The sequence below is a fragment of the Hemiscyllium ocellatum genome, chromosome 50 (assembly GCF_020745735.1).
Source record: "Hemiscyllium ocellatum isolate sHemOce1 chromosome 50, sHemOce1.pat.X.cur, whole genome shotgun sequence".
Lineage (NCBI taxonomy): Eukaryota > Metazoa > Chordata > Chondrichthyes > Orectolobiformes > Hemiscylliidae > Hemiscyllium > Hemiscyllium ocellatum.
This window is the reverse complement of record NC_083450.1, coordinates 1,284,308-1,297,358: the sequence shown is the minus strand read 5'-3', so window position 1 is coordinate 1,297,358 and position 13,051 is coordinate 1,284,308.

Sequence of the window (13,051 nt, the reverse complement as noted above, 5' to 3'; positions counted from 1 at the left end):
CCCCCCCCCCACACACACCCAACCACCCTTCCCCCCCCACACACACACCCAACCACCCTTCCCCCCCCCCACACACACCCAACCACCCTTCCACACACACACACAGGGCCCTCCCCTTCCACTCCAACATACACAGGGACTCCCCTTCCACTCCAACATACACAGGGACGCCCCTTCCACCTCCCTCTCAGGGACACCCCTCTCCTTCCACCCCAACACACACAGGGCCCTCTCCTTCCACCCCAACACACACAGGGCCCTCCCCTTGCCCCTCCCACTCAGGGACACCCCTCCCCTTCCACCCCAACACACACACAGGGCCCTCCCCTTGCCCCTCCCACTCAGGGACACCCCTCCCCTTCCCCCCCAACACACACACAGGGCCCTCCCCTTGCCCCACCCACTCAGGGACGGCCCTCCCCTTCGTGCCCAATGCACACAGGGCCCTCCCCTTGCCCCTCCCACTCAGGGACACCCCTCCCCTTCCACCCCAACACACACACAGGGCCCTCCCCTTGCCCCACCCACTCAGGGACAGCCCGCCCCTTCGTGCCCAACGCACACAGGGCCCTCCCCTTGCCCCTCCCACTCGGAGGGCCCTCCCCTTGCCCCTCCCACTCAGGGACAGCCCTCCCCTTGCCCCTCCCACTCGGACAGCCCTCCCCTTGCCCCTCCCACTCAGGGAGGGCCCTCCCCTTCCACCCCAACGCACACAGGGAGGGCCCTCCCCTTCCACCCCAACGCACACAGGGAGGGCCCTCCCCTTCCACCCCAACGCACACAGGGAGGGCCCTCCCCTTCCACCCCAACGCACTCAGGGACGGCCCTCCCCTTCCACCCCAACGCACTCAGGGACGGCCCTCCCCTTCGTGCCCAATGCACACAGGGCCCTCCCCTTCGTGCCCAATGCACACAGGGCCCTCCCCTTGCCCCTCCCACTCAGGGACACCCCTCCCCTTCCACCCCAACACACACACAGGGCCCTCCCCTTGCCCCTCCCACTCAGGGAGGGCCCTCCCCTTCCACCCCAACGCACACAGGGAGGGCCCTCCCCTTCCACCCCAACGCACACAGGGAGGGCCCTCCCCTTCCACCCCAACGCACACAGGGAGGGCCCTCCCCTTCCACCCCAACGCACACAGGGAGGGCCCTCCCCTTCCACCCCAACGCACACAGGGAGGGCCCTCCCCTTCCCCCTCCCACTCCCACTCAGGGAGGGCCCTCCCCTTCCAGCCTAACACACACAGGGAGACAGGGCCCTCCCCTTCCCCCTCCCACTCAGGGACACCCTCCCCTTCCCCCTCAGGGTCACCCTCCCCTTCCCCCTCAGGGACACCCCTGCCCTTCCACCTAAACGCACACAGGGCCCTCCCCTTCCCCCTCTCACTCAGGAACACCCCTCCCCTTCCAGCCCAACACACACAGGGCCCTCCCCTTCCCTCTCCCACTCAGGGACCCGCCCCCCCACCCTCAGGGGGACACGAGGCCCTATCTCTTCCGTCCTCCTACACAGGTGTTGTAGTCCCATCCAATGCCTGCATGCAGCATTTGAGGTTCACCAAAATATAAGGAAAAGATGCAACAGACCATCGGCCAATCCAGCCTGCTCAACTCTGCCACAACCCCAACCCCAACCCCAACCCCAACCCCAACCTGCCTACCTGACCCGTGATCCTTAATTCCAAGAAATCCTAAAGTAAGTTAATGTCAACCTTAAATAGACACAACAATTCACGGCCCTTGAGGGTGGAGAGTTCTAAAAAGTCACAACCATTCGTGTGAAGAAGCCTTGCCTTCACTCAGCCTGACGAGGTGTGGTCAAAGCTCACCTGGTACCGGATCCTCCTGACGCTGCAGTACAGCTCGCACAACTCTTGATGGTTCCTTCTCCTGCATTTTGACCCCTCGCCCTTCATTAAAAGAGTACGGTAAATTCCCAGCATTCACCTGGCGGAGTTGTTCAAAATCGCTGAGAGCTGCAGTGATGTCCCAGTTTTTCCCTGCAAGACAGGCCAGGGTTTTCAACACTCTCAGCACTTGTAGTGGGGGAGGAGGAGGAGGAAAGGGAGACCTCGCTGGGAGAAGCAAGGGGCCGAGAGGTGTGGGCAAGCAACAGACTGGAGACAGGACTTGAGGGAATGGAAGAGACGGCATTGGAATGCAGAAATGGATTGGTTCACGGCTTGGGGAGAAGGAAGAGCAGTGGGATCTAATTGGGATTGACAGAGTTCAAGAGAGTAGGATGAGTATAGGGCTGAGGAATAGCATTAGTTTAGGATTGGGAGAAAGTAGGGCAATGAAATTAGCTTACAGTTGGTGCTGGGTTAAGGTTAGTGTGTGGGACAGTGGGATTTATGCAGGGCAATGGGGAGAGCAGGCGATGGGATTAGTTTGGAGATTGATACAGGCTGTGGGGACAGAGCAGGCAGTGGGAATAGACTGGGTTACAGAGATGGAATTAGTTTGGGGTTGTTACAGGAGAGCGTGAGGCAATGGGATTAGTTTTGGAACTGGTCTAGTATACTGTAGGACAGCCTCAGACTCTGCCTGCTGTTGGCCCTTCCCTATCCTGGGGGTTCTCACCTTCGAGCAGGTCCCGCGCCAGCCCAGGCTCTGCCCCTGTCGAGCGAACAAAGTCTGACAGGACAGTATCCATGTCGAGAGTCATGTAATCATGAAGTCCCTTTGCTCATTTGCCAGCTACCCATGTGGACAGGTCAACGGTCAATCCGACATGTACAGCTGACACACAAGGACAACCCATCAGCTTGTCCAGGCTTTGGATCACTGCAAAGCAGGCAGAAAGATGGTAAATAAGAGTGAGCCTAGGATGCAGCCAGGATTACCTGCTAGATATCTCCTCATATTTCGGAGTAGTGAGGAACGGGGAAACGCCTGAGTTGTACCATTATATTTAAAAGTAACACAAGCAAGAATGTCCAATGTTCTTGGGCTTAAACAGCAGGTGGCATGATTCAACGGGCAGATAGCTGTCCCACAATCACTATCACTGTACACAACAATTTCAGGTGAGAGTTTTGACCAGCCAAGGTTCGGGCTCACACCCAGTGAGCCTTCCTGGACTGTGAGATGCCCCGTGCAACTGAATTATCCACCAATGAGCAGGAGGCTAGGGCAGTTTGGGTCTGCCCTCAAAGGCACAGCACAGCACCAGGGAAAAAGACAAAACATGGTGGGTGGCACAGGGGTTAGCACTGTTACCTCACAGCGCCAGAGACCCAGGTTCAATTCCCGACTCGGGCGACTGACTGTGTGGAGTCTGCACATTCTCCCCGTGTCTGCGTGGGTTTCCTCCGGGTGCTCCGGTTTCCTCCCACCGTCCAAAGATGTGCAGGTTAGGTGAATTGGCCATGCTAAATTGCCTGTAGTGTTAGGTAAGGGGTAAATGTAGGGGAATGGGTGGGTTGTGCTTCGGAGGGTCGGTGTGGACTTGTAGGGCCGAAGGGCCTGTTTCCACACTAAGTAATCTAATCTAATTTCAGGATCCTGAAGCAGGAAGCAGAGCGTCACGTTCAAGATCAAGAATTCAGTACAATACCAGAAGAAAACATTGATTAGACAGCAGAGGACAGATTAACAAGAGGGGCAGGATGGAGGGAGCGAGGAGGGAGTGGGTGAGGGGTTTTGGGGAGTGAGGGATAGAACATGGAAAAGGGCAGAGTTGGACTCGTGGGAGTAGGAAATAAGTTATGCTGCTTTTGCCTGCTCTCTATGACCTTGACACTGTGCAGGGAACAAAAATGTGCATAGGTTCCCTCCCAGCTCTCCCAATCCTAGAAGACTCCCACTGCCCCCCTCCCCAACTCCTCCCACATTACCACTGGGAAAATAAATGATAAAGGTCCCATTCCATTTGTTGTGGTTCTGTTCGCCGAGCTGGAAGTTTTTGCTGCAAACGTTTCGTTCCCTGGCTAGGGAACATCATCAGTGCTATTGGAGCCTCCTGTGAAGCGCTGCTTTGATGTTTCTTCCGGTATTTATATTGGTTTGTTCTTGCCGCTTCCGGGTGTCAGTTTCAGCTGCAGTGATTTGTATGTGGGGTCCAGGTCGATGTGTCTGTTGATGGATGTTCTTGCCGCTTTCGGGTGTCAGTTTCAGCTGTAGTGGTTTGTATATGGGGTCCAGGTCCATGTGTCTGTTAATGGAGTTTGGGGATGAATGCCATGCCTCTAGGAATTCCCTGGCTGTTCTCTGTCTGGCTTGTCCTATGATGGTAGTGTTTTCCCAGTCAAATTCATGTTCCTGGTTGTCTGAGTGTATGGCTACTAGAGATAGCTGGTCGTGTCGTTTTGTGGCTAGCTGATGTTCATGGATGCGGATTGTTAGCTGTCTTCCTGTTTGTCCTATATAGTGTTTTGTGCAGTCCTTGCATGGTAGTTTGTAAACTACATTAGTTTGGCTCGTGCTGGCTATTGGGTCCTTTGTTCTAGTGAGTTGTTGTCTGAGTGTGGAAGTTGGCTTGTGTGCTGTTATGAGTCCTAAGGGTCGCAGTAGTCTGGCTGTCAGTTCTGAGACACTCCTGACGTATGGTAGAGTGGCTAGTCCTTTTGGTTGTGGCATGTCCTCGTTCCTCGGTCTATCTCTTAGGCATCTGGTGATAAAGTTGCGTGGGTATCCGTTTTTGGCGAATACCTTGTATAGGTGTTCCTCTTCCACTTTTCGCAGTTCTGGTGTACTGCAGTGTGTTGTGGCTCTTTTGATTAGTGTCCTGATACAGCTTCGTTTGTGTGTGTTGGGGTGGTTACTTTCATAGTTTAGGACTTGGTCTGTGTGTGTTGGTTTCCTGTGTACCCTTGTGGTGAATTCTCCGTTGGGTGTTCTCTCTACTAACACGTCTAGGAATGGGAGTTGGCTATCCTTTTCCTCTTCTCTCGTGAATCGTATTCCTGTGAGTGTGGCGTTGATGATTCGGTGTGTTTTTTCTATTTCTGTGTTTTTGATGATTACAAAGGTATCATCGACGTATCTGATCCAGAGTTTGGGTTGGATTTGTGGTATGGCTGTATGTTCTAACCTTTGCCTAACTGCATAATAGCCAACCTACTGGACATACATAACAGAACACAGGAGGCCGAACCTATCAACAAGGACGGCATAACCTGTGCCTCACCACACACTTTACATTCAACAATCAGATATACGAACAAATCAACGGAACACCCATGGGATCACCAATCTCGGGACTCATAGCAGAGGCAGTTATGCAAAGGTTAGAACATACAGCCCTACCACAAATCCAACCCAAACTCTGGATCAGATACGTCGATGACACCTTTGTAATCATCAAAAACACAGAAATAGAAAAAACACACCGAATCATCAACGCCACACTCACAGGAATACGATTCACGAGAGAAGAGGAAAAGGATAGCCAACTCCCATTCCTAGACGTGTTAGTAGAGAGAACACCCAATGGAGAATTCACCACAAGGGTACACAGGAAACCAACACACACAGACCAAGTCCTAAACTATGAAAGTAACCACCCCAACACACACAAACGAAGCTGCATCAGGACACTATTCAAAAGAGCCACAACACACTGCAGTACACCAGAACTGCGAAAAAGAGGAAGAGGAACACCTATACAAGGTATTCGCCAAAAACGGATACCCACGCAACTTTATCACCAGATGCCTAAGAGATAGACCACGGAACGAGGACATGCCACAACCAAAAGGACTAGCCACACTACCATACGTCAGGAGTGTCTCAGAACTGACAGCCAGACTACTGCGACCCTTAGGACTCATAACAGCACACAAGCCAACTTCCACACTCAGACAACAACTCACTAGAACAAAGGACTCAATAGCCAGCACAAGCCAAACTAATGTAGTTTACAAAATACCATGCAAGGACTGCACAAAACACTATATAGGACAAACAGGAAGACAGCTAACAATCCGCATCCATGAACATCAGCTAGCCACAAAACGACACGACCAGCTATCCCTAGTAGCCATACACTCAGACAACCAGGAACATGAATTTGACTGGGAAAACACTACCATCACAGGACAAGCCAGACAGAGAACAGCCAGGGAATTCCTAGAGGCATGGCATTCATCCACAAACTCCATTAACAGACACATGGACCTGGACCCCATATACAAACCACTACAGCTGAAACTGACACCCGGAAGCGGCAAGAACAAACCACTATAAATACTGGAAGAAACATCAAAGCAGCGCTTCACAGGAGGCTCCAATAGCACTGATGATGTTCCCTAGCCAGGGAACGAAACGTTTGCAGCAAAAACTTCCAGCTCGGCGAGCAGAACCACAACAACGGACAACCGAGCTACAAATCTTCAACCAGACTTTAATCCCATTCCATTTGCTGGAACAGGAAGCAGAAATTAGTCTGTCTTCCCCAACAGTTTACTTGGAGTACATTGCCCAATAGATACTCCAGTCTACTTTCCTTCCCCACCCGAACCCGCCCCTTTGATCCATGCTCCAATGGGCATCAGTTGTTCTTCATAACCTCGGGAACAAGTCCTTGTTCACTCTTGAAGGAATGATCACTTACACCAGTGACCACCTACCATGGTAATGTGAGAGATGAATCCACGTGACTGATTTGTGCAGTCTCCCTCACACACTAGGGCGATGTCATCACAGCTCTGTCCAGGAAACATACACATCACTTCCTGTTTGAAATAAAAACACCATAGTAAACATCAACCTGCTTTATAAAGACACTGACTTGAACTAGTGTCCCTGAGGCAGGGAGACTGCCCCTTCACCAAACGCCACCAGCTGGGAGGTACAACAGCACCCCCTTTCTGTCGGATGTCAGCACTCCCACTCCACAAACTCCCACACCCACTTGTAGCACTCTATACAGCCAAGTGAAGGCCTTGGATGCAGCTCATTGTATCCTGATGACTTATCTGCCTTCAATCCCATGAGTTTGTCAAATACTTTGTTTTTTGTGATAGACTGTTACAAATCCTTGCCTCCTATTGGAACTGTGTCCATCTGATATGTTTGGAATATTTGCCTCCTATTGGAACTGTGTCCATCTGATATGTTTGGAATATTTGCCTCTTATTGGAACTGTGTCTATCTGATATGTTTGGAATATTTGCCTCCTATTGGAACTGTGTCCATCTGATATGTTTGGAATATTTGCCTCTTATTGGAACTGTGTCTATCTGATATGTTTGGAATATTTGCAGTATCCTCCACCATGAAGGCTAATGACAAATATTGGCTTCAAATATCTGTCCATTCCCAGGTCTCCATTATCAATTTCCCAATTGAATCCAAGGCTCCCACACTCAGTTTAGCTCTTATCTCACATATCCCTAGAAGTTCTTGTCATTTGTTTTTAAGTTTCTTGCCAATTTACTTCCATAATCATTTTCCTCCCCCTTGGTTAGCTTTTCATCACCTGCTGCTGGTATTCTCAAGAATTCCCAATCTTCTGGCCTATAACCAGTTTGGAAAATATTTACAAATCAAACTCTTCAGTGACATTTGTATACTCCTCTGCAACAAGAGAAACTTGAAGCTGTGCCTCTTGAGACAGGGACACTACCACGTTGCCATAACAGCCTTTTCACTGCTTTATATGATTTAGCTTTTGATTGGATGCACGAGTTCCTTCATCCTTCTCACTGAATCCACCTTTCTGACTGGAATAAATACCTGCCTCATTGACAGCTCTTCCTCTCAGTCTGTTTTCCCAGCTCTCTGTTCCTATCTTTGTCACTGCCCTTATTTGAGGATCAGGTTTGAAACTGGAGTTGCTCTCCATTAAACCATATTTCAAATTCTACCAAGCAATGATCACTACCCCCAGAGTAACCTTAGCTACTAGATCTTTATTAATTCAACATTATTACACATCACTAGATTGATAACACCATATTCCCAGGTCAGTGCAACAACATACTGCACTCAGGATCAATCTTACAACATACTGCACAGTACAAATTCATTTTCTATGTCACCTCTCCCCATCTGATTAAAATCAGCCATGACAATTGCATTCCCTTTCTCTCACACCTCCATTAATTCCTGATTTATACTCTCTCCCAGGGAGGAAACTCTTCAGGGCAGAGAGACAGCTTTTACCTTTCACCTGCCGCCCTTCCCATTCCACACTTCCACCCAAATCACAATCTATTCCATTTCAGTCACTAATCCCTCCCTGTACTGCTGCCTTCCTTCATTAACAAAGCTACCCCACCCATTTTCCTTGTTGCTATTCTTCGGGAGCCTCAGATTTCCCTGAATACAGAGTTCCCAGTATTACAGTCAGGAGTTAGACAGCCCTTTCAGGTCTGCGTCAACTTAGCAACACAAATCCCATTTTCCAGCCCGTGCCCCATAGCCTCTAATGCTACGCCATTTCAAGTGCTCATCCATGTCCTTTTTAAAGCTTGAGGGGGTTTCTAGAATAGACAACCCTGCCAAGGCAGTGATTTCCACAACCTCACCACCCTCTGGGTGAAAACAATTTTCATCAACTCCCCTCAAATAACGTCCCCTTCCTCGCTAATCTATTTACTTACAGGAACCACTGCTTTTCGGTCCATGTCCCTCAATCTTATACACCTCAGTCAGGTCCCCTTTCAGCCTTCTATGTTCCAAACAGAACCACCTGAGCTTAGCCAGCCTCCCTTCGTAGCGGAAATTCTCCATCTCAGGCGATATCCTGGCAAATCATCTCTGCACCCCCACTCCAATGCAGTCAAACCCTTCCTATAATATGACGACCGGAATTACACACAGCTCTTCAGATGGGGCCTAACAAAAGCGGTGTACAACTCCAACATGAACTCCCTGCACCACAACTGATAAAGGCAAGTGTCCCATCTGCCTTCTGTCGTACTGCTAACCCGTCCTGCTGCCTTCAGGGATCTGTGGTCAAGCACTCCAAGCATCCTCTGTCCCTCTGAACTTCCTGGTCTCCTGCTATTCACTGAATACTCTCTTGCCTTGTTACTCCCTTCCAATGTGCTCACACTTCTCAAGGTTAGTTCTATCTGCTGCTGGGCTGCCCAGGCCTATGTCATCTTGCAACCTTCTTCCTCACTGACAACAATCCAGCCAATCTTTGTGTTATCCGCAAACGTACTCGTCATCTCCCCCCACATCCTCATCTCATTATTGTTCATGAAATACAAGGGACCCAGCACTGATCCCTGTGGTGTACCACTGGACACCACCATCCAGACATACAAACCACCATCCTCTGTCTGCTAGTGGAGGTCAAGATGGAACAGTCCTGGTCAGCCTGTCTCCATAACAGCTATCAAGTCATACTCATTTATTCTACTGGTGTCTTTGACTCATCTATCTCGTTATAAATGCTGCCTACATTCAAATACAGAGCCTTAAGCTGTGACTTGTTCCCTCTATTACCTAACTCTGGTTGTAATTTCTGCTGCACACTTGTGGATATTTTCTGCCCCTTCCTGTCCCACTTTGATTATTGCTCTCCCCTCTCACTAGCCTGCATTTCACGCTCTCATTTCTTTTGGATTTTTAAAGAATTTCCCTTCAATTGAATCCCTCACTTAGTGCAGCCCACACCGAGGACATTATGCTTTATTGAGTGCTCCGTCTCCATCCACCCTGCTACTGTTAATGCACTGTATACACCCAAATTCCTGTGTGTTGTGGCCCTGCACACCTCCGCCTCCCACTCACTCCTGCCTCCATTCACAGACCACAAACCAGTTTCTGTGCACCAACTATCAAAGCAGCCTCTCAGACTGCCCAGAGCAGGCAGCAGTCACATTGCCTCAGCGATCTGAAGACGTTGTATCATTCAGTTCCAGATTCCTTCTTTTCCCCTGCATCCTGTGTGTGTTTATTGCGGTGGTGTCAGGTTTCTTGCCCTGGTAGTTTTCCCTCCATCCAGTTTTTCATCAGTGTCTACTGTTACTTGTTAAATATTTAATGTTCACCACGTGTGTCCACAATACCAAAACACCAGACACAGGGGTACAGATTCGGACTCAGTCTACAGCTTCCCTCTGGACACCGATTCCTGTCCACAGCCTTCAGCAGGACAAGCATTCCTGAAGAGGCCACTCTTCAGTGCAGAGAGAGAGAGAGATTTGTCAGCTTGGAATGTACAACAGCGCAGCCTGCTTAAGGCTGAAGGAACAGATGCCATTGAGCAGCTTGAGCCTGTTCTGTCGTTCAGTTTGATTGCAGATGACCTGAACTACTGGCTTTGTGAGAGACTGTTCCAGATTTCCACTGCCCTCACTGTGAAGTATCTCTCTCTGACATCACCCCTAAACAGCCTTGTTTGAATCTTGGCTCTAGACTCTCTCCCCCAACCAGAGGAAATGGTTCGTGTCTCTGTCTGTCTTAACAATCCTTTTGACCTCTTAAACCGCTCAGCTGCTGTAACTAGTGAGAGGACCTGGATACAATTCCGACACTGGCAGAGGGAACCATTTCAAAGCAGACGAGGTTAAAACTGGCCCCATTTTAGGGAGAAGCACAGCATAGATTTACCAGAACAATGCTCATGCTCCAAGGGTTAATATGGCAGAGGCAGTTGACAGAAACCAGACTCTTTGCTGCTATTTAGAAGGCTATGGGGTGACCTGTTCTGAGTTTAAAATATTAAGAGGAACAGAGAAACTGTTTTTATTGGTTGGGGAGTCGATGACTGGGGAGCATTTGAATCAGTTCTGAGGAGTGAAATTAAGAAACATATTCCACAAAGAATGAGAGAAGCTTAGAACCCTCCTCCACAAATAGAAGCCGACGCTCAAATGCTGGCAACTTTCAAATTAGAGACCAACTGATCTTTGTTTACCCAAGGAAGGGGCAGCAAAGACAAAGAATTCAGTGATAGATCAGACAGAGTCTCGATGGTTGATGGATCAGACTGGAGGGGCTGCATGGCTATCTCCTGGTCTTTTGTTACTGCCAATCATGCAAACCAGCTGTCCGAATGCCAGCATCCCTTTGGGTTGAGAGCGAGGGGAAGCAGAGTTCAGGATCAGCAGCCTCTGATCCCACCCCACTGATACAAAGATCTTTTGCAAAGTTACAATCCAGAAGTAAATCTCTCTGTTGCATCGAATCAGAATACTGAAGAGGTCCTTTGGCTGATCAGGTCTGTACTGCCAAAACTACACTACCTCTGTTCTGGTCACTACCATGAACATGTTGAGTACAAGTGTCCACATTCCAATAAGTGTCAAAGGGAAAGGAGCAGTTTGAACTGGCCTGTTCTTTTGGTATCCAGTGCTCTCAGTGAAGTCAGTCATGCTCTCTCTCTCTGGGAGCAATGAAAGACAGTGAGCATAGGCTCTGGGTCTGACAGAGAGACCAGAGGGTCAAAGAAATTAACTTCTTTCATGAATGCCTTCAACGCTGGTCAGTATTGCTTTGCATTTATTCATAGGATGTCAGTGTTACTGGCATCGCCAATATTTGTTGTCCAGCCCAAGTGATGCCTTCTTGATCCCTGCAGTCTGTGCAGAATAGGTACACCTATCATGTTGTAAGGGAGGGAGCGCCAGGGCGTGAAGAAATGGGGATAGGTTGAGAGTCAGGAAGATGAGAAGCTTGGAGGGGAACCTGCAGGTGGAGCACAAGTGGTTGTCACCTCACTGCAGAACACAGACTGTCTCTGCCAACAATTACCCGAAATCACAGAAAAGAGGGGGTAACCTGCCCTTTGGTCAGTTGCCCTGGCCTTCCTGGTGGTGGGGGAAGGGATTGGCAGCAAGGGGGTGAAAGAGGACAGGTGAGAGGTAAAAAGGGATGTGTGTTTATTTTCCGTGGAGCAAGAATTCTCCAAAGAAGCCAGAGAGAATGGCCAACTCACTGTTCCAACACTGAGGGAGATGTAATCAGATCAAATGTGCCCTGACATGACAGAATCCATCTTTCAATACAGGTGGCTGCTTTACCATGAAATACTGTAACCCTCCCCCACCGTAAGCTGTCAGACAAGCGTTCTCAGTGTCACTGGGCAGACTTACCACGAACCATACTGACCAAGGCAGCAGCTTCAAAGTATTGAGCATATTTGTAGCAGCAATGAGTCAGAGGTGAGCTGTCTGAGCCTTCGCCTAGCCTGTGCGTGTACACACAGACACAGAAAGTGAAACAGCTGAAAGGTCTGGAAGGAAAGGCAGGAAATCCAGCCCAGTGCAAAGTAACACCATGTCTACTAGTCAGGTATTCAAGATAAAAATCAACCTCCTACACACAGTGCTGACACGAGACAATACCTCAGTCCAACAACAGCTCGGAGCGTCGAGTATGATGGAAGCTGAGGGTCAAGTCTCGCAGGGGATTGGCTCAGGGATAATGAGCAGGAGAGCAAATATGCGTGAGATCATGACACCCAGAGTATCAACAGACCCTAGGTGTGACACTTTGCAAAGTCCTTTGTCAAATATTCACAATCTAAAACTTGTCCCGGCTGGGCAGGCTACGTTGTCAGTAGTTCAGCATGGCCTTTCCTCAAATAGTATATAAGAAAATTGGAACAGAATTTGTATGTATGAAAGTGTGGGGTGGTACGGTGGCACAATGGTTGGTACTGCCACCTCACAATGCCAAGGACCTGGGCTCGATTCTAACCCTGGGCGACTGTTGGGGCTGAGTTTGCATGTTTCCCCCATGTCTGCGTGAACTTTTGTTGGGTGCTCCAGTTTCTTCACACAGACCAAAGGTGTGCAGGTTAAGTGGATTGGCCACTTAACTAAACTTAGGTGGACTAGCCGTTAACCATGGTAAATAGGAGGTTACGGGGAGGGGGGTGAGATGCTCTTTAGAGGGTCAGTGTAGATTTGATGGTCTGAATGGCCTCTATCGACACTGTAGGGATGCTATGATTCTGTAGCCACTGTAGCATTCCCCATCACAATCTCACAAACACAATGAGATGGGTGGCACGGTGGCACAGTGGTTAGCACTGCTGCCTCACAGCGCCAGAGACCCGGATTCAATTCCCACCTCAGGTGACTGACTGTGTGGAGTTTGCACAATCTCCCCGTGTCTGCACGAGTTTCCTCCGGGTGCTCCGGTT